At 46.0% G+C, this 17,945-nt stretch overlaps 1 long non-coding RNA gene across 1 annotated transcript; it reads right to left on the bottom strand.

Moving 5' to 3' along the window:
- Positions 1-1,309: 1,309 nt before the first annotated feature.
- On the bottom strand, positions 1,310-16,842 carry LOC127381787 (uncharacterized). Its single transcript, XR_007888795.1, has 3 exons — positions 16,679-16,842; positions 13,859-13,965; positions 1,310-1,379 (listed from the first exon to the last, which is right to left on the bottom strand). It is a non-coding gene; the product is annotated as an uncharacterized LOC127381787 (long non-coding RNA).
- Between the last annotated feature and the right edge of the window lie 1,103 nt (positions 16,843-17,945).

A 17,945-nucleotide genomic window follows, 5' to 3' on the forward strand; every position in this document is an offset into this window, starting at 1 on the left:
CTCCCAAGGACAAACTGGCCAAGGCTGGTTGCTGGGACAGGGGGCTTCAGAGCCTGGGATACCAGGAGGTAAAAATGCTCCAGAGGCTGCAGCTCTTTTCTCCTTGAAACCAGACAAGATGCTTCCCTGGTCAGTCAGGTCCAAGCGGACCATGCTTCACCAACCCCCCAAGAGTCAAGCAAGAAATCATTGGGTTTTGGCCCCTGTTTTCAGACATTCTGGTATTTCTTCATGTGCATTTATTCCTGCCTATTCACACGGATGTATAACCGGGCAGCAGCTGTAATGTAATACCAGAGTCCTGTATATAACTCTGCAAACACCACTGGAGCAGGCCTATTATCGTGAGACCAATCTGAGCAGGAAATATTATCATTACCAGGGGGCATTATTTTTTCCAATCACACTTCATATCAGTTGTCATCAAACCCTGTGTTTTATATAGTGTTACAACAGCCACAGTTGCCATGAATTGTCTCTGGATGGACTGTAAGTATTAAAAACAAAATAAGAAGCATATGTTGGAATGTCTGAAACCAGCAGACGAAACTCAAGGCTTTGACAACGTTACGGGTTTTTTGGAAGGAGCCAGATTTTTGCAATAGCATTCCACTTTTGTTAGTCTACCCACCAGCATCTAACCTGCCCTACAACATCTCACTCAAGTTTACAATTTCCTTCACCCCCTGTTCCTCTCAAACGTAAACCCGCTGGCTTTTCTCGAGCATGTGGCTGGGAAGAGGAATAGCTGAGGCTCCAGCCTCTCAGGTGCCAAGTGGAAATCTTCCTTCACAGCAGACGAGCAAGAACAAATGTACGACCTAAGGAAAGTGCTTATCCATGGCTCGTTTTTTCTTCCCCCTCCTGCTTGAGCTGTAGCAAAATGTCAAAGGCATGATGCACACATTCCTTTGAAGCCATTCCATCGCCTGATGATCCATTTTGCTTACGAAAGGAATGTACGCTCGGCGCTGTGATTTTTGTTGGAGGCCTCAACAGCAGTGTAATAACTGCAAGGAACACTGCCAGGTTTCCCCCCTTCCTTACACATTCCAAAACTTCCATCCAGTGAGCAATAAATAGCAAAAAATTATTAATTACCCAAAGGAAGAATTCTCTCCTGAACAAATATTGGCTTTGTGACGAGAAGGAGCTTGTGAAATGTGTGTTTGCCTACCAAGCCCACTCAGTCTATTTCTGATTCCCAAAGAACATAATGACCTGTGTGCCAGATTTTATTTTGGCTTTTTTTTTTTTTTTTTTTTTTGCATGGCCAGCAAGAACTGTAACAAACATACAGGAAGGAAAACACTCTATTGTTGCTCTTGGTCTTTTGGTGGTTTTTGTTCTGTGCTTTTAACTGTGCTTCACTTCTGGAGCTGCACAAAGAAAAAAAAAAGTTCTTATTTTTTAACCTATTAACCAGTTGTCCCAGCTTTTCTCTAACTCTCTCACTGCTTAAAAATGTTCAGTAACTGAGCTTGGAAGAAATCAGTTTTGAGTATTATATGACACACACACACAAGAACATGCATATTAATATATATTTTCACAGATACCTAAGTAGGGGCTGGACCCTGGTACCACATGGGTTAATGTATAAAAACCTCCATCCCTGCTCCAAAGCCAAAAGAATGGTCTCCATCCTGTGCAAAGTGCTGTGCACAAGGGTCAGCCTTTGTCTGAAGAACTCAATGTAAATGAAGGTGAAAAACTGATGGTTTGTGACCGGTGGTGAACTACCCACATCCCTGCCACCCACCCTGGAGGTTCCACAGGCAGCAGCAATGGGGTGTATGAAAGTGGTTGAACTGAGCCAGCAAAAAGGGCCAGCCAGCCTAGTACCCAGCAGCAACCAAACCCAGATACCACAGGAGAGAGATAATTGGGACAGGAGGTGGTACTTCCCCCAGGAACTCCCCCAGCCTCAGCCTTTCATAGTTCAGGGACTTCCTGAGCTGGATGTGGGTTTTTTCTGTTTAATTACATCTTTCCCTCAACTTCTCCAATCTCCCCTTCAACCTGCAAACTAAGACATTTCCTGCAGACTGGGAGGGAAAGAGGAGAACAGGGAAAAGGGAACACTTCTGCTCCCACTTTGGTCTGCTGGATGGAACCCCATTCCTCCAAATGGAGGGCTCTCAGTGCTCAGAGGAAAGGAAATCAGCCCATGTGCCCCACAGGCATCACTGCTGCCTTTGGGTACTTACAGGGGGCTTATAAGATTGATGGGGACAGACTTTTTAGTAGGGACTGACGCAAAAGGAAAGGGCTAACAGTATTCAATTAAAAGAAGGTAGATTCAGACGAGGTCATAGGAAGAAATTGCTTACAATGAGGGTGGTGAAACACTGGCACAGGTTGCCCAGAGAGGCTGTAGATCTGTCATCCCTGGAAACATTCCAGGTCAGGTTGGACAGGGCTCTGAGCAACCTTATCTACTTGAAGATGCCCCTACTCGCTGCAGGGGGGTTGTTCTAGATGACCTTTAAAGGTCCCTTCTAACCAAATAATTCTGTGATTCTGCTGTGCTAAAGGGGGCAGGGGTCGTTCCAGCCCCCTGCTCAGGGCTGGATGAAGCACCCTGCAGGAGCAGGGCTGTGATCCCAACATCTCTGCTGCTTGGGGAAGCAAGACCTTGTGTCCAACCACCACAGCTGGCACCTACTCAGACACAGACTTGGGATCCAAGAGCTGGGGTTTCTGGCTGGAGCTGACAGCTGGGAAAGGTGGGAAAGATGCATCCACACTCTCTGTCAGGGGCAGCTCTAGTCTCCAAGCTTCTCACCCCACATGCACCTGAGCACCAAGCTAGCACAGAGATGGCAGAGCCCACATTTAGGATAGGGGGCAATTCCCTCTTTGGTGACAGCTCACACTTGGGGAGGACACAGACAAACTGTAGGTCACTCCACTGCAAAACTCCTGTGGCATTTCCCCAGCAGGTCCCCACAACCTTCACAGTTGCTCTCAAGCTTCACTTTGCAACATGCTCAAATCATTTGGTCTTACAGCAGCTGAAAAACCATCTCAGTGTTTGCCCCTTGCCTGGCTTTCTTTGGGGCTTTTGGGAAAACAAACAAACAAACAGTGGAAAAAACAACACTAAATGCAATGGGGACAGAGAAAGGCACTTGGAGGAGAGCAGGAGGGAGGCCAGGTCTGTGCAGCTGTGGGTATGGTAGTCCCAGGGCATGGCACAGCAGCCCTCTCCTGCAGAAGAGTGGCAGCAACATTTTGAGTCTATGAAAATGATGGCAACCTTTCTGAAAGCAAAGCCTGGTTCAAAACACTCAGAGGAGACCACCCAGAGAAGACGTGCCTGGGGATTCCCATGAGCAGAACTCTTACCTCCTAAGCTGTCCTTCACCTAAGTTGCCCAAGGCAGGAGGATATCCATTCATAGGTTGTGCCCTTCCCTGCTGCTGGGAGTTGGTTGTATTCAGGCAGCAGTTAGGAGCTGTTACATAGAATTATTTATCCACATAGAGATCTTTTCATGAACAGAATAGCAAATCTTTTCATTCAACAATTTTTAGACAAGAGCTATTTGTTAATATGACATTTTTCAGCTGTATCAGTGCAAACATCCATCCATTTAGCTTTTCACTCACAGAAAACTTCTTTCTTGCTGGTTCCAAAAAAGAGGGGGAGGATGAATGAAAACTGGATGTATTTTTGTTGTTATTGTTGTTTGGGTTGTGTTTTGCTCAAAAAGAAAAGAAGGTCAAAATAAGCTGTGAGTTTCAAATTTAGAAGAAAGACCATTTTTAACCATTCAAAATTGCTTGATTCAATAACTGTTGCCCTGCTCTAGTGTCATGCTTTGCTAATCAGATTCCAAGAGATGTTCAGCAGTGCAGATCATGCTGCCATGTCTTATCAGCTAAACTAAATGCTGTGGTTACACCACACAGCAATGTCACAACAGGAATACTCGGTCTTCACAGCCGGCGCTTGTAGGACCCTGAACAGTGCTGCTGGTTTTCTGCACCTCCTCAACACCACTTCAGCTCCTACTAGGAGCAAAAAGACAAGGAGAGACCGGGAAGGGGATTGCAATGGTCAGTAGCATCCTTTGGGATGCCTCAGGGCAGATCCATCTGGCCTCAGCTCCCTGTACTCACCTTCCCTGTGGTGGTGACTGACTAACGTGGGCAGGATGTGGTCTCCTCTGCTTTTCATGATTATTCTGCCCTTGTGCTGTGAAGTGACAATTTCTGATCCTTGCTTTTTTTTTTTTTTCTCTTTTTGTTTTCTTTTTTCCTTTCCCCACCCCCCTGCCCCTTGCTTGTCTCTCCTTTCAGCAGGATTCCTTTTCCTTCTGCCAGGGGACATGGGAGTGGATTACAAAGCGATTCAGCTGGAGAAACTGCCAAGAAATGAAACAAACAATCTATTAAATTGTTTTCTGCACAAAAAAATCCAGATTCTGGCTTAAATTTCAGGAGCTGGAATAACACTCAGGGGATTATGTGCAGCTATCTCCAACCTCTGGGTATTCATATTTTCTCCTGGTGCGGTTCCCTGACTACAGTCTGGTTGTTTGCAGAAGATACATTTCTTTTAGTTTGATGCCATTCCTGGGGCTTCTGTGGTGTTCCCATGTAGCACTTTAGTTGCAATAAACCCCTTGAAATTTACTCACATAAAGAAATAAACTGATTTGATAAACAGCACTCAGTACAGCAAGATACAAATAGGCTTGACTTCTATCGTGCAAAATCGGATTTGGTGTCAGTATTTGAGTAGCAAGCAAGAGGTTTCACAGGAAAGTCTGCTGGTCTGCAGCAGGTAGGCTGCCTTTGAATATTTTGGGTGTGACACATTTGACAAGAGCAGATGCCTAAATTGCCCATCTGAGCAACTCTCCCCAGTCCCCCTGTGCAGTTGATGGAAATCGCATTAAGGAAGACCAGGGCTCGTCTCCTCCACAAGCAGGCAGCTAAACCTGACTTGATGCCTCCTGCTCTCAAGTCCTGTTGGTGGCAGGTTTCCAGGTGGTCAGCAGAAGTGCTGGCTTGTAAAGCATGATGAGGTGAACATGTTGTTTTCTTGTTGGACTAAACTCTGGTGTTATGACATGCTGTAGGGCATGTTACCAGGAGAAATTATACACCTAGGGTTTGTGCCTCTGCAAGAACAAATCTCTTGGTTCAGTGTCAAGTTAACCTCAGCACAGGTCTGTGTTCAATGTGAACTCTCTAATTTGGTATAAAGTACTCATGAACATGAGGTGGTTTGTCATGGTTCCATCACTCAAGGAGTTGCACTCTTAGCTGTGTGCAAGGCCTTGTCTCTGCAAGGAAGACTTGGCCAAAATCTCACTGTTCTTGGTCAAACCTGGAGTTGGCAGCTGATGTCTTTGGTGTAAGATATTCCCCTCCATGGTCCTGGTGGTCAGCAGGGGATCAGGGTGGTCTGAGAGTGATGCCGTGCAAACATCCCTGCCTGCACATCTCCCTGCTCTGTGCTCCTTGGGCACTGGCAGAAGGACAGACCTCCCAAAATATCCACCAAAGGATTAATTCCCCAAGCTGCAAAGGGAGAAACCTGTCTTGCTAGTGAGAAAACATCTCTTCTTGGCCAAGGGATTCCCGTTAACATCTTGGAGCAGGCAGGAATTGACAGGAGGAGTAGGTCTGGTTTGGTTGAAAGACAAATAACCATTTCCAATAGCACCTGGAGGTCTCAGTACTCTGATCTCACCTGGGCATTCCAACAAAAATTCCAGTTTGCACCCATGCACTTCTTTGAAATCCACACAAATGCAGACATTATTTCTACCTTCTGTTCTTCTCGTGCTGTTGATCTTTGTTTAAGCTACAAACAGACTGAAGACACAGCTTGTAATTTCTTCTGGTAAGGCAGAGACAACCTGTCTTACCCCTGTGCCTTGCATCCTCTAACAAAATGTGGTGTTGGTTATAAATGAACCTGAAATTAATGTAGCATCAGATGTCCCAAAATCCAATCCTGACCCAGCCTTGCATTCTGAATAGATTAGCAGTTATTTATGTTTGGGTTATTTTGAAAAAAAAAAACCACAGCACCCTAACCCATTGAAAAATGTTCAAGGGAAATTGCAAATGTTATGCTTGTCTGAACAGGAGTTGCTCTGGGAAACACACTACAGATATATTAATTTCTGAAAGATTTTTTCCCCCCTCATCCTATGTATACTCAGATGAAGAATGCTCTGGTTTGGCTTATTCCCATCTACTAATACACACACTGCTTATCAGAGATGCACTAGTTAAGGTGGAGGAAATTAAGGTGACCTCTACTAGTTCAGGTCTTTATGCAATTTGAGATGGTCATTAGTCACATATTTTGGCATGTTGTGAATTAAAGAGGGACTCAGCCACCCAGAGTATCTTGGACCTTTTATTTTACCTTTTGTTCCCTTTTGTGTGACTGAACACCCAAGAAGGTTGTTTTATTCATCTGACTCCTAAAACTGATTACTTTATACAATTTAAAACAAATCTGTGTCCCTTCTCTGGCTCTTTTTGGCTAATACTGTGTGAAAAAGTCCTTCTAGACTCGGTGGGAAGAATGTTTCTCAGCTATTAATCAAGCCATTGATTCAGGAATTTTGCTCACGGAAAGAACTTAGCCCTCACACAGGGAAAGGACCATAAATCTGCAGGAGGAAGAACTTCTGGGGCTCCGTTACTCATCCTCTTCCTGCCTGAGCAAATAGAGTGACTTTTGCAGAGCAGATGGCAGGGAAATCCCTGCCTCCACCTTGGCGTGGAGGAGACAGGGTTGGAACACCTTTGGCTGAAGCCAAGGAGGAAAAGGAAGAAAACAAGGTGAAAATCAGCCCTTGGCTCTGCACTTTGTGCTGACACACGCTCACCGAAGGACAGCAGCAAATGCTGCCCTTGGGACACCCACACTTGCTCCTACTCATGGGTCTAAATGCTGCACAATGAGATGTCACCAAACACCCCTTTGCAGTACACCTGGACCCACACCACCTCCTGCAAGGCTCCACAGAATATCTCCACCCCCACCACATCCCACCCTGGCCAGTGCTTTCACCAAGACTGAGCCACCCTTTGGGACAAAAACCCCAAAGAAAAAAACCTGGTACCTGCATAGAGGAGCATCCAAGGGCTGGGAGAAGAGCTGATTTTGTGCCTTTACAGCTCAAAAGAACTGTGCACAGCTGATTTGAGCCAGTTATCTCACTGTTAAACACATCTCCCTGTTAGGGAAAACATTGCTCAAGACTGAGAGGGCTAGTAATTGCTTTTTTTGAAGCTGATTTTTTGTGTGGGCCTACTCACTTTTTGCCTCTGTCCTAAATAGCACAACTCCCACTGACTTACTAGAAATTAAGAACTAATGACTCAATTCCTAAGAATAATTTTGGTTGTCTCTATTTATAGGTACCAGCCCTAAGCTCTAAAGCACTGGCAACACCCAATCCTCTCTTTTTCTATCATCCTTTGCTATCACACTGGAATACCCGGGAACTCAACACTTTCCACTGCTCTTTCTTTCTGGATATCTGCCCTTTTCCAATCCAGATAGCTCTCAGCACTTGATTTCTCAGGAAGGGGCATGAGCTGTCAACTATTTTCAGGAAGTGTCTGGAAGTACAGTTTAAAATAGAAGTGGAGATGCTGGTGGATAGATGCAAACTCGTCCTTCAGTGGTGGATTACAGACATTAGAGAGCACTTCCGAAGGGCAACGGGTGGGCTGGAAGTGTCACTGTTGGAAATTATGAGGATAAAGTCAGCCTTGTTGTGGAGCTGAGGATGGAGAAGCAGGAGATGGAGAGGTAGACAATGGAGAAGAGCAGGCTCCAGGGAGACCTTAGACCAACTTTCAGTACCAGAAGGGGTTACAGGAAAGCTGGGGAGGGGCTTTTTGCAGAGGCATGGAGTGAGAGGATGAGATGGAACTGTTAGGATGGTGATAGTGACAGGATGAGACTGGAAGCTGAAAGAGGGTAGATTTAGATTAGATATGAGCAGGAAATTCTTTCCTGTGAGAGTGGTGAGACACTGGCACAGGCTGCCCAGAGAAGCTGTGGATGTCCTCTCCCTGGAAGTGTTCAAGGCCAGGTTGGATGGGGTTTGGAGTAACCTGGTCAAGTGGGAGGTGTCCCTGCCTGGGCAGGGGGCTTGCAATTAGATGATTATCAAGGTCCCTTCCAACCAAACCATTCTGCAATTCTATGGAAAAGGAGATGATGGAGAGACAAGGCATGGAGAGCTAAAGGTTGGAGAAGCAGCCTTGAAGCAACCAAAAGGGCTTTTACAGCAACCAAAGGCTTTCAAATTTCCCCAAACCTGAACAATCAGACCTACCCCAATCACTTTTGTCTGCACTTTTCAAAGGTACTCCATGATCTTTAGATGACAGATACTAGCTGGGCATCAAAAATTGACAATAAAAAGTCACCCTTGTGTATTTAGACCAAAGAAATCAGTGGTGCATATCTGTAACTAAATAATGAAAATAAATAGTTGCACAACACAAACATTCTGCAGAAAGTAGAGATCTTTGTTGTTACAGGAATCTCTCATGCCATTAACTGTTCCCCTTTTTGGACTACAGCAAACCTGCTGCTTCAGGCCTAAAAACCTGCTGGCTTATGCTTATTATTTAGAGGGGTGATCCCATCACAAAGGTGTCAGTGGGAAGATGAGCTGCATTTTCTCCTCCACGGTGCTCAGCACAGCATCTCCACCCCCACAGCCATCACCGAGGACACTGATGTCAGGTTACAAAACACCTTGATATCCTGGAGGGGCTGATGACCTCATTGCCAAGCCACCTTCACTTTTTTCTTTGGAAATTGTCTGCTGAACACCCTCTTGCCTTTCCTCCCTCCTGCCAAGAGCTCAGCAGAGAGAGGCAGGATGCTGGAGAGGCCAACGTGTGACTCATCCTGTGAGAAACTCGGCGTGCTCTGGCTTTCTGAGGAAAGAACCCGTGAGTAAGGGCTTTTTTTTTTCCCCTCCTTTTTTTTCCAGGGAAATCAGGCCGTGCAGGACAGTGGCACAGAAATGAAGGTCACATCAGGTTGTCAGGGCACTACGGGAGTCCTTGTGCTTCCCCCGTGCTCCAAAGCCACCCAGCTTAATGGTGCAGTGTGGGGATATTGCTTTCACAAAAGCTCACTTAGGACCAAGAGAAATGATATCAAAATGCCTCTCCTGGCAGCTCACTGACAGCAATTGTTTCTCAGAAGTTGTTGCCTCTCCTGGAGGGACAGTTTTGAATAATATCATTTTAATCATGTGTTAGACTGCTGCAGGACACTATTGGGAGCCTGGGATATGCATGGATACAAACTGGAAACAGCAGCATTTCCCTTTGCAAAACCACTGGTTTGTTGGGGTTATTTTTCACCAGTTCTGCTGGATCAGACAGGGAAACCAGTCCATCTCTGATTTTTAGGAGAGATGAAATAAGCCTTTCAGTAACAGCACCTCCCTGACACATCAGGTGCTGTGAACCTGTTGCTGTTAGGAGTTATTAGCCATGTAGGTGCTTTGTCAACAGCTCTGACACACGTGCCTGGATGGGTTACTCTTTTCATTGGAAATCTTCTGCTCAACACCCTCTCTGAGCACCTTCCTGCCATCAGCCAGCCAAAACACTTCAAGGACTGCTTGCAGGCCTTGAGTTCGGGCTTGGAGAAACCTGCTCTAGTGAAAGGTGTCCCTGTCAGAGAGGTTGGAACTAGATGATCTTTAAGGTCCCTTCCAACCTAAACCATTCTGTGATTTTATTAAACCTCTCCTGGTCAAGGTGACATGGGTTATCACTGACCTAATACACACAGGCTGTGTGTGTATTAGGAGGTGAGCCTACAGCTCCAAGATAGGGGCTGTAGTGGCCTCCAGGAGGTTTTATACTCGGTGTGATGGGGAAGGCTGGTGGGATCTGGCATCTTCTGCCAGCGTGAAGGGTCTCAGAGGATACAAGAGCCTGCAGCCCTGTCCACAGTTAGCTAGGGACTTGCCAAAGAGCCTCCCCTGTGCCAACTAACAAGGGAAGGCAGAAATAGAACCACAGAATCGTAGAGTGGTTCAGGTTGGAAGAGGCCTTTAAAAGTCATCTAGTCCACCCTTCCCCCTGCAGTGAGACATCTTCAACTAGATCAAGTTGCTCAGAGCCCTGTCCAACCTGAAAAACCTAAGGCAGGAAGCCAAGAAAAAGTCAACTTATTTTTCTAATGGGTGGAGAAAGGCTGGAGTAAACATTTCACCCACCCACATTATATCTAACGAAAGGGTTAAAACTAAAAGGAAAAGAGGCCTGGTAACACATCACTGGGACAGGACAACATTGTTTAGTGGGTCTGAGGAGAGGGGGTGTGAAAGTGTCCTCCAGATAACTACCCAGCTTTTGAAGGAGAGGTCACCCTGCTGGCAGAGCTGGCACAGGGACAGGTAAGGCTCATGCAGGTGGTTCCCTGTGTTAGACACTGCCAGGTACCTTTGCAGCCTTGATGACCATCTGTTTACTATAAAGAATGGTTTATGGGATCTCATCCTGCTTTTTGACTACTATACCATAAGTATTGAGAGCCTGTAAGTTATGGCTTCATAAAAATAACAGCTTAATAAGGAGAATGACTTTCTCCTTCCAGACCATGGCAAATTCAGGTGTATTTATCCTCTCCATTAGGACTGTAAAATGATGCAAAAGAGACCCAGGCATCTAGGGAGAAAAAAACCTCAAGCTCACAAACCTCTCAGATTTCTGTTTTACAGCAGTGCATGATCACAGCTTGAGGCTGTTTGCAGGGCAGGACTGAATCCCAGCTTCCATTTTGCAGAAGGGGAAACTGAGGCACTGAGCCATGAACTAGCTTGACAGTCAGTGGTCAGAGCAGGAACCACATCCTCAGCTACAACTCTCTCTCCAGCCTGCACTGCTGTAATGAAAGGTTCCAGCACAGCTACCCAAGAGTTGTCCCCCTTTATCAGAGCTGTATTTAGGCTGTGTCTTGGTCTTTCAAACTTCTCTTGTATTTCCAGAAAGCAATAACCCTCCTCAGATCCAATTTCTCAGTGCTTTATAGGGTAGCAGGTCAGTGTGTAAATATATTACTTTCTCCTTTCAAGAAGGGGTTGTTTGGTCCAGCCCCAAATGGTTTGTTTGCTTTTCCACCAAGGTGTGGATGATGGAGGGCCTTCTGCTCTACATTTCTTGATGACACTGGAAGCTTGGATATGTAAAATCAATGTTTTTTACTGGGCATTCCTCTCAAAAATATTACCTGAATTTGTTATTGTAAAAAATAATAATAATAAAAAAAAAATAATGAAAAGGCTTTTCAGGCAAGTATTTGAATGGAAGATAGCAATTAAGTTAGCTGAATTTTGGTGGGGAATCAGAGGAGTATGCAGAACTTCCCAGTTAAAATGAAACTCAGTCTTCCTAACCTGTTCAGTCCTATACCACCATCATCTCAGGATACCTGCACCCAGCCTGCAAACTCTTTAAAGCAAGCTTTTAATGACAATGACATTACTATGGGAGGAAAGCAGTAGAAATCTGCTTTGTCAAATACCAGGAAAGAGTTGACACTATTAGGGACATCGACATTGTGCAGCCAACATGACCTACACAGGGATGGCCAAGACTGCAGTATCCCATGGATCTGGCACCATCCAGGCATCTGGTCCTCCCCAGACCCTTCTTTTGCAAATTGACTAGCAAAGACTGGAGCCATCATGAATCACAGGATCCTCAGAGTTGGAAGGGACCTCTGGAGATCATCTAGCCCAATTCTCCTGCTAAAGAAGGATCCCCTGGATCACATCACTCAGGACTGCATCCAGGGGGGTTTTGAATATCTCCAGAGAAGGAGACTCCACAGCCTCTCAGGGTAGCCTGTCCCTGGGCTCTGTCACCCTCACAAGCTTTTCCTCCTGCTTAGATGGCACTTCCTCTGTTCCAGCTTGTGCCCATCACCCTTATCCTGTCACCTGAGACACCCGACAGAGACCCTGGGCAGGCTGGGGACCCAAGCCTGGCTGTAGGACCTTTATAGCACTTAATAACCTGCTTAGACAGCACAAAGATTAGTCCCCTGTGTGGGGAGCTTGGCAGTTCCAGAGACAGGGTGGACATCACCGCTCCCACTGTTTGTCTGCCAGGGAACACTCCCTCTCTTTCTCATTTTTAGAGACAAGCCAGGTCCTGATGTCTTCAGATAGGCTGGGGGAGCTCGGGAATGGGCTGTGGTGCTGGAGACCATTGGCTGCATGTCTGGGAGGAGGCAGGGGTGGGATTATCTTTCTTCTGCCTCCAATTTGACCTCTTTGCCAGCAGATTGTTCTGATTTTCCACATGGAGTGATCTAGGGACCCTCTCTAAAGTTCAAAGTCCTGTCATCCTTCCTCCCAGCAGCAAGCAGAGCTCTGGGCTCAGCAAAGCCCTCCCTCATGGGGAGCTGGACTGCAGAGCAGTCATCACAACCCCAGCTTGCTTCATGCACTAATTTGGGCATTTCATGTCTCTTTTATACTGGACTGTGTATTTCTTTATTAATCAAAAATTTCCATGGAAAACCAGGAATTTGGGGTTGCATTTTCTGCTGGTTTTACCACCTCGGCAAAAGACCTGGGGGGAAATTGCTGAGATGATTTCAAGTCAAGGCATTTCCATTTCTCTTATTGCAACAGAATTTTATTTCAAAATTTGTGTGCAGTTAACAAGCAAAAAGGTTACAAATAAAAGCCAAGAAACAGGGTTGTTTCTTTCAGATTTTTGCTTAGCTCAGAAAAGCAAAACATTTCCATCTTTAGCCAACCTGAATTCTTACAATTATTTTTTTTTTTTAACTCCTTTGTGTTCTGCCAGCAAACCTGAAAAGATCAGCTCTTTCCACAACTTCATCTGACAACCTCGTTGACTTCCTCCGTGCTGGAGGAAGAGTCTGGACTTGGGTTAACTAAGTAATGTCCACCCGTGCAATGCAACACAATGCAATACAGTAAAACACACATGGGAATATAAAATATTGTCCTTCTGCCCTTTCCAGCTCAAGGAAGCATTGGGCCATCTAAAACCAGAATTTCCCAGTCAGTGGCTGGAGCACAGAGGCCCAACAGTCACAAATCTTAATAACAGGTCTTACCCAGCACAGGAGTTCTCTATGGCATGTACATTATTGCTCCATCTGCCCTGGTTGCAAACATTTATTATTGTCTGTGATACATGCTGTAAAATTGCACTGAGGTAACTACATCTAGTTAGTAATTTCCATTCAGATGAGCTGAAGGAATTAATGAATTTGGGAGATCTCAGATCTTGGGAGATAGGGGCAGGCGATGGCATGCTTTAAAATAATCACTCTCAACTGTGAACAAGCTTGAAACCACCCTACTAATCATAAGCAATCCAAGTGCTTATCGGGGCAGAGGGAGAGCTCAAGCACCATTCAAACTCTCTAATAATGGTAAATGATTCCACAAACGCACGTGTCCAGGACTCGGATTGCTTCCAGCACTAAGTGCTTATGAAAACTTGAAGTGCTCCACTGGTTTTAAATCACTGTGCGGGGCTGACTGATTTAAACTACCAGAGCACTTCTCTTTTTTTATTTTGCATTTTCATCTCCCTCCACCCTCCTTTCCTTTTTTTTTTTTTTTTTTTTTTTATTATATGAACACTTCGATTTGGAAGGAAGTCAAACACTTTAGTGGTTCAAGACATATTGAACCGATTTAGAAAGATGTCAGAAAAAGAAACAGTAAATTATGGTTTAAAACCCTTTTGTTTCAGAGCATTTAAGAAGCAAAGGCTGCTGCTAGAGCTGGGATGCATTAGCCAGGGCTGGAAGAGAGCACTGGGTTGCAGGCATGGACACTTACCTGTTTGATCTCATACCTACTGCAGGACAGATCTGCCCATGTGCTGCTCCCTGCCCTGTACCTTTGATGTGCTGATTTTTTTCCCTCTGATCCTTAGTGGCCTTTTGCTGAAACCGAAAAAAAAAATATTCCTCAGCTTGTAGGTGCAGTGCTAAAAGGGGTCTGAAATGTAACTGTCCTGCATGGAAAACAGTAAGGAGGTAGCTCTCTCCCAGGCTTTTTAAATAAGCAATATTGCAGGCTTGGCAGTCTCCAACACTGACAGTTTCATAACCTGAAAGTGAAACTTTCTGGTGAATTCATACCTCTCAAAAGATGGGATAAAACTGAAGCAAACAGCATAAATAATGGAAAAGTGAATTAGACTTTAAAAATTCTGTCCTGCTCAATAATTCAAAATGATTATAACATGCTGAAAAGGAACTCTTTTTTTAATTACTTCTAGCCTGGCAATCTCCCATTAGTGCACACACGTCTCCTTCAAAAATCATCAGCTAATGAGAGCTGCATTAGTGTGAGACAAGCGGTAAAGTACATCCCTTTGGGTGTTGTTTCACACCAGTGACCTGTGCAGCCTCACTTAGACCATCCTGGGGAGGGAGAGAGAGAGGGAGGAAGGAGATGCTGCAGCCCCTGTGACAAGATCCCTGCCCCTGGCTGCAGCCACGTTCTGGCTTCCATAAAACATTCCAGCTCCCTTGGAGCCGGTAAATGGAAGCTGCTCATCCCTGATGCTGGGAAATGAGTGCAGTAGGAAGGAAACCCAGCATAGGGTCTCAGCCATGAGCTGAGGTTTCCCTCTCCTGTAATGTGGCTGATGCAGCCACCGCGAGCCGGGGAAATGAGGACATGGGAGCCTGCCAGGCTGAGTGCTGAAGGCTGGATCAGCAGAGCCTGAACAGTGATTCCTGGCTTTCTGAGATGATGGCAATCCCTGTTTAGTGACTCAGCCTGTGCACACTACCCTCCCTTAGGATGCTACAGGTGGAGAGAGGTGCCAGTTGCTGCTGGCACTGTCTTGTCAGTAAAGGCCAAAACACAGGCAGACCACCTGCATGCCCAGGGCTTAGAGCCTTGTCTTCTTTCTACTGGAGCAAGGAGCTTCAGTGGGGAGAGTCAGGAAGCATTGCCTGGGTGATGCTTTCCAGGAGACATGCAACCAAATGGCAGGTGGGTGAGAAGCAAAGCTCTGGAGATGTCAGGAAAGGAGGAGAGCAGATGGCAGAAGAGTGGTAGGTGACTTGATTGATAGCTAAGAGCTCCAGGTAGCTGAAAGAGGGTCCAGCTGAGTCAGAAGCGTGGGCATGGCTAGAAGCAATGAGGCTGAGGCATGGACCGGGACAGGGGAGTAGCTGAGAAGTGCACAGATTGAGAGGAGTAGGGGGAAGTGTACAAAGGGCTCTTTTGTAGCTGGGTGGTGAGCCTGGCTCTGCTTGAAAGACTCAAACCTGTGGTCACAGGAGCCAGGCTGCGCTCTGAGGTTGCAGCCAGACTCATTTAGCATTTTGTGGGCCATAATTTACAAGCAAATATAAATACTGGCCACCCACAGAATATACCCGACTCCCATAGCAAAGCTGGTTGGTGGGAGAACATGGTCACCCCTTGGCCACTACCTTCACTGTGCCATCTGGCTTGCAGTTGCCAAGCCTATGAAGGCCATCTGCCTTGTGGCTGCTGAGGAGAAAGTTAATTATGTTTTTTTTGTAGGTACACAATGGCAGCTGGAGATGCCAGCCAAGCCTACATGAATAAACTAGGCCCAAATTCCAATGCCAGAACCCAAAGAGAAGTTGTTTCTGGGTTAGCCATGCTTCAGCCCCACCACACCAGCAAGGACAAGGCTTTCCAAGTGTTTAGGAGCTGCTGTTATGTCACACTCATATTGTGCCATGGGACTCAGTGTGAGGGAAGCTCTGCTCTGCTGGAGGAGGCACCACAGGGCAGTCTGTTCCAAACCCTGCCTGGACTTGCTGGGGGACAGGAGTAAACATCCTTTCACCTGATCTCTCAGTTCCCACATCCATCAAGGGAGCACAGCCGTTCTCATTTCCTTTGCAAAAAGCCTCCAGCAGGAAATAATAGTGTAAGGACAAAGTACAAGAAAAACAGAGTTTTCTTTGGCCGTGTTAAAAGTACAGTGAGAAAGTGCAGCTGTGCAGGAGCATTTGACAAATTGTTTTCTTTGCAAAATCACACCTTTTTGTACCAACCGATATTCATTAGTCACTCTTAGATAATTGCAACACACAAATACCCTCACTACCACCACTGGCATGTTTGGTCCTGAGCCCAAACCAAGCATGTTTCTTTTAGGTGAAGGCTTCTGGGGGGTACAGGGGCAATGCCACACTCTTGCACTGAGAACTTTTTGGGGTCCAGGTTGGCATCCCCACACTCTGCCATCCTATGCTGTGCTGTGCATAATTCTGCATCTTTGCATTTTGCTCCTCAGGTAAACCCCCAGAACCTTTCCTGCCCTGTGATTTTCAGGACAACAAACATATTCCAGTGGGCACTCAAGGGTCCTGATTTCATTTAGGTCTGGAGGAAGCTGTGCTGTCCTCACACAAAAGAAGCACCAGGGCACAGACTAAACCCTCAAGAGAGAGAAGAGTTTTCCAAGCCGCCTATTAAAGGGAGCAGCACATTGTGAGAAGAGAAAGCTCCTTTGTTTTGGAGAGCAGCTGTAATCTCCACATCAAGCACATGTTGGAATTTGTAAGTGGCCATTTAGCCATATTCTGACAGCAGAACAAGCAACCTCGGGGAGGCAGCCAGGCCTATTTATAGAGAGGAGGTCTGAGGTAACATCCTTACCTTGGATGCACTGTCTCCACTTAAGAGTCCAGTTTATGGGAGAAAGTGATGCCAGAAAGGCAGACAGCGAGGGAAGAAAAGAGTCACAGCTCACTCTGCCTGGCTTGCTTTGCATCAGAGCAAATGAAGTTTTACAAGAAGAATAGAAATCCCAGAAAATTCAGTTTCTCCCCAAGTCTAACAAGAAAAGGAATGGCAGAAGATAAACAGCTTCAGAGGTTCCTCAGGCCAAACCTGCGTAAGCTTATCAAGTTAATGTATCACTGTTGTTGCAAGAGGGTTGGGAAATCGTGAGCTATCCAGGAGGTCAGAGCTTGGCCCACAAACTTTGCTGACCCTTTTGTTGACGTTACCAATGACACTCAATGGCTTAGGAGAGCTCTTGGAACACTCTCAGTGTTATCTTTAATTGAAGCTGAGCCCATATTGCATCAAATATTGATGCTTCGAGTTTGCTAAAGGCAAGGTATTTGGTAAAACTCAAGCAGTGTCAGCTTAGGTGTCCTATATAGATGGGCTGGGATCCAAGTCTGGCTGAAACCAGATGGGTTTGGAGCTGGTGTGGGACATCTGAGAAATGCATCCAAAATAAATAGGAGATAGGAAGCCACGGAAAGCATGAGAAACAGAGAGGACACCAAGGTGGTGCTGAGATCCCTTCAGTCAGCAGAGGTCTTTGAAGGGTTGTACTCAGAATAACAGGGCATCTTGGCCATGGCCTGTGCAGATGACAGTCCAAGGTTAAACTGTGGCTTGGAACAAGGCATGGTGGAATAAGATTCAGCCCACAGCCAAAAAAAATCTAAATTTAGCCATTTCATTTATGTTTATTGTTTACACTACATGTAGGTCAGCTACTACTCTGAGCTCCCATTGTTGTCTCTGAAGGGATCACACCAGCAAAACCTGGGTGGTTACCTTCAGCTATGTTGAACAGATAAGGTCTTTATTCAAGAGCTGGGTTGAACAGCCCCAGGCTGGTGCCTTCGCCAGAGGATCCCTTCCTCTTGCTGTAACAAAGACGGACTATACAGGATTGCTCCTGGAGGGCCCAAGCTGAGAAGTAACAGCCCTCAGACTGGTTTTCACAGCAGCTGAAGGTCAGGGTTCAGAGCAGGGCTCTTCACTGCCTTGGCTCACCCATGCTTCTCAGAGAGGAGCTAGAACTGTTTCTGTTTTTTGGCTAGTGCCCCTGGTTTCATGATCTGTGTGTGCCAAAATCTGTCAAGGACCAAGAAGCACGAGACACATCTCAGGTACCATATGA

The sequence above is a fragment of the Apus apus genome, chromosome 2 (assembly GCF_020740795.1).
Source record: "Apus apus isolate bApuApu2 chromosome 2, bApuApu2.pri.cur, whole genome shotgun sequence".
NCBI lineage: Eukaryota > Metazoa > Chordata > Aves > Apodiformes > Apodidae > Apus > Apus apus.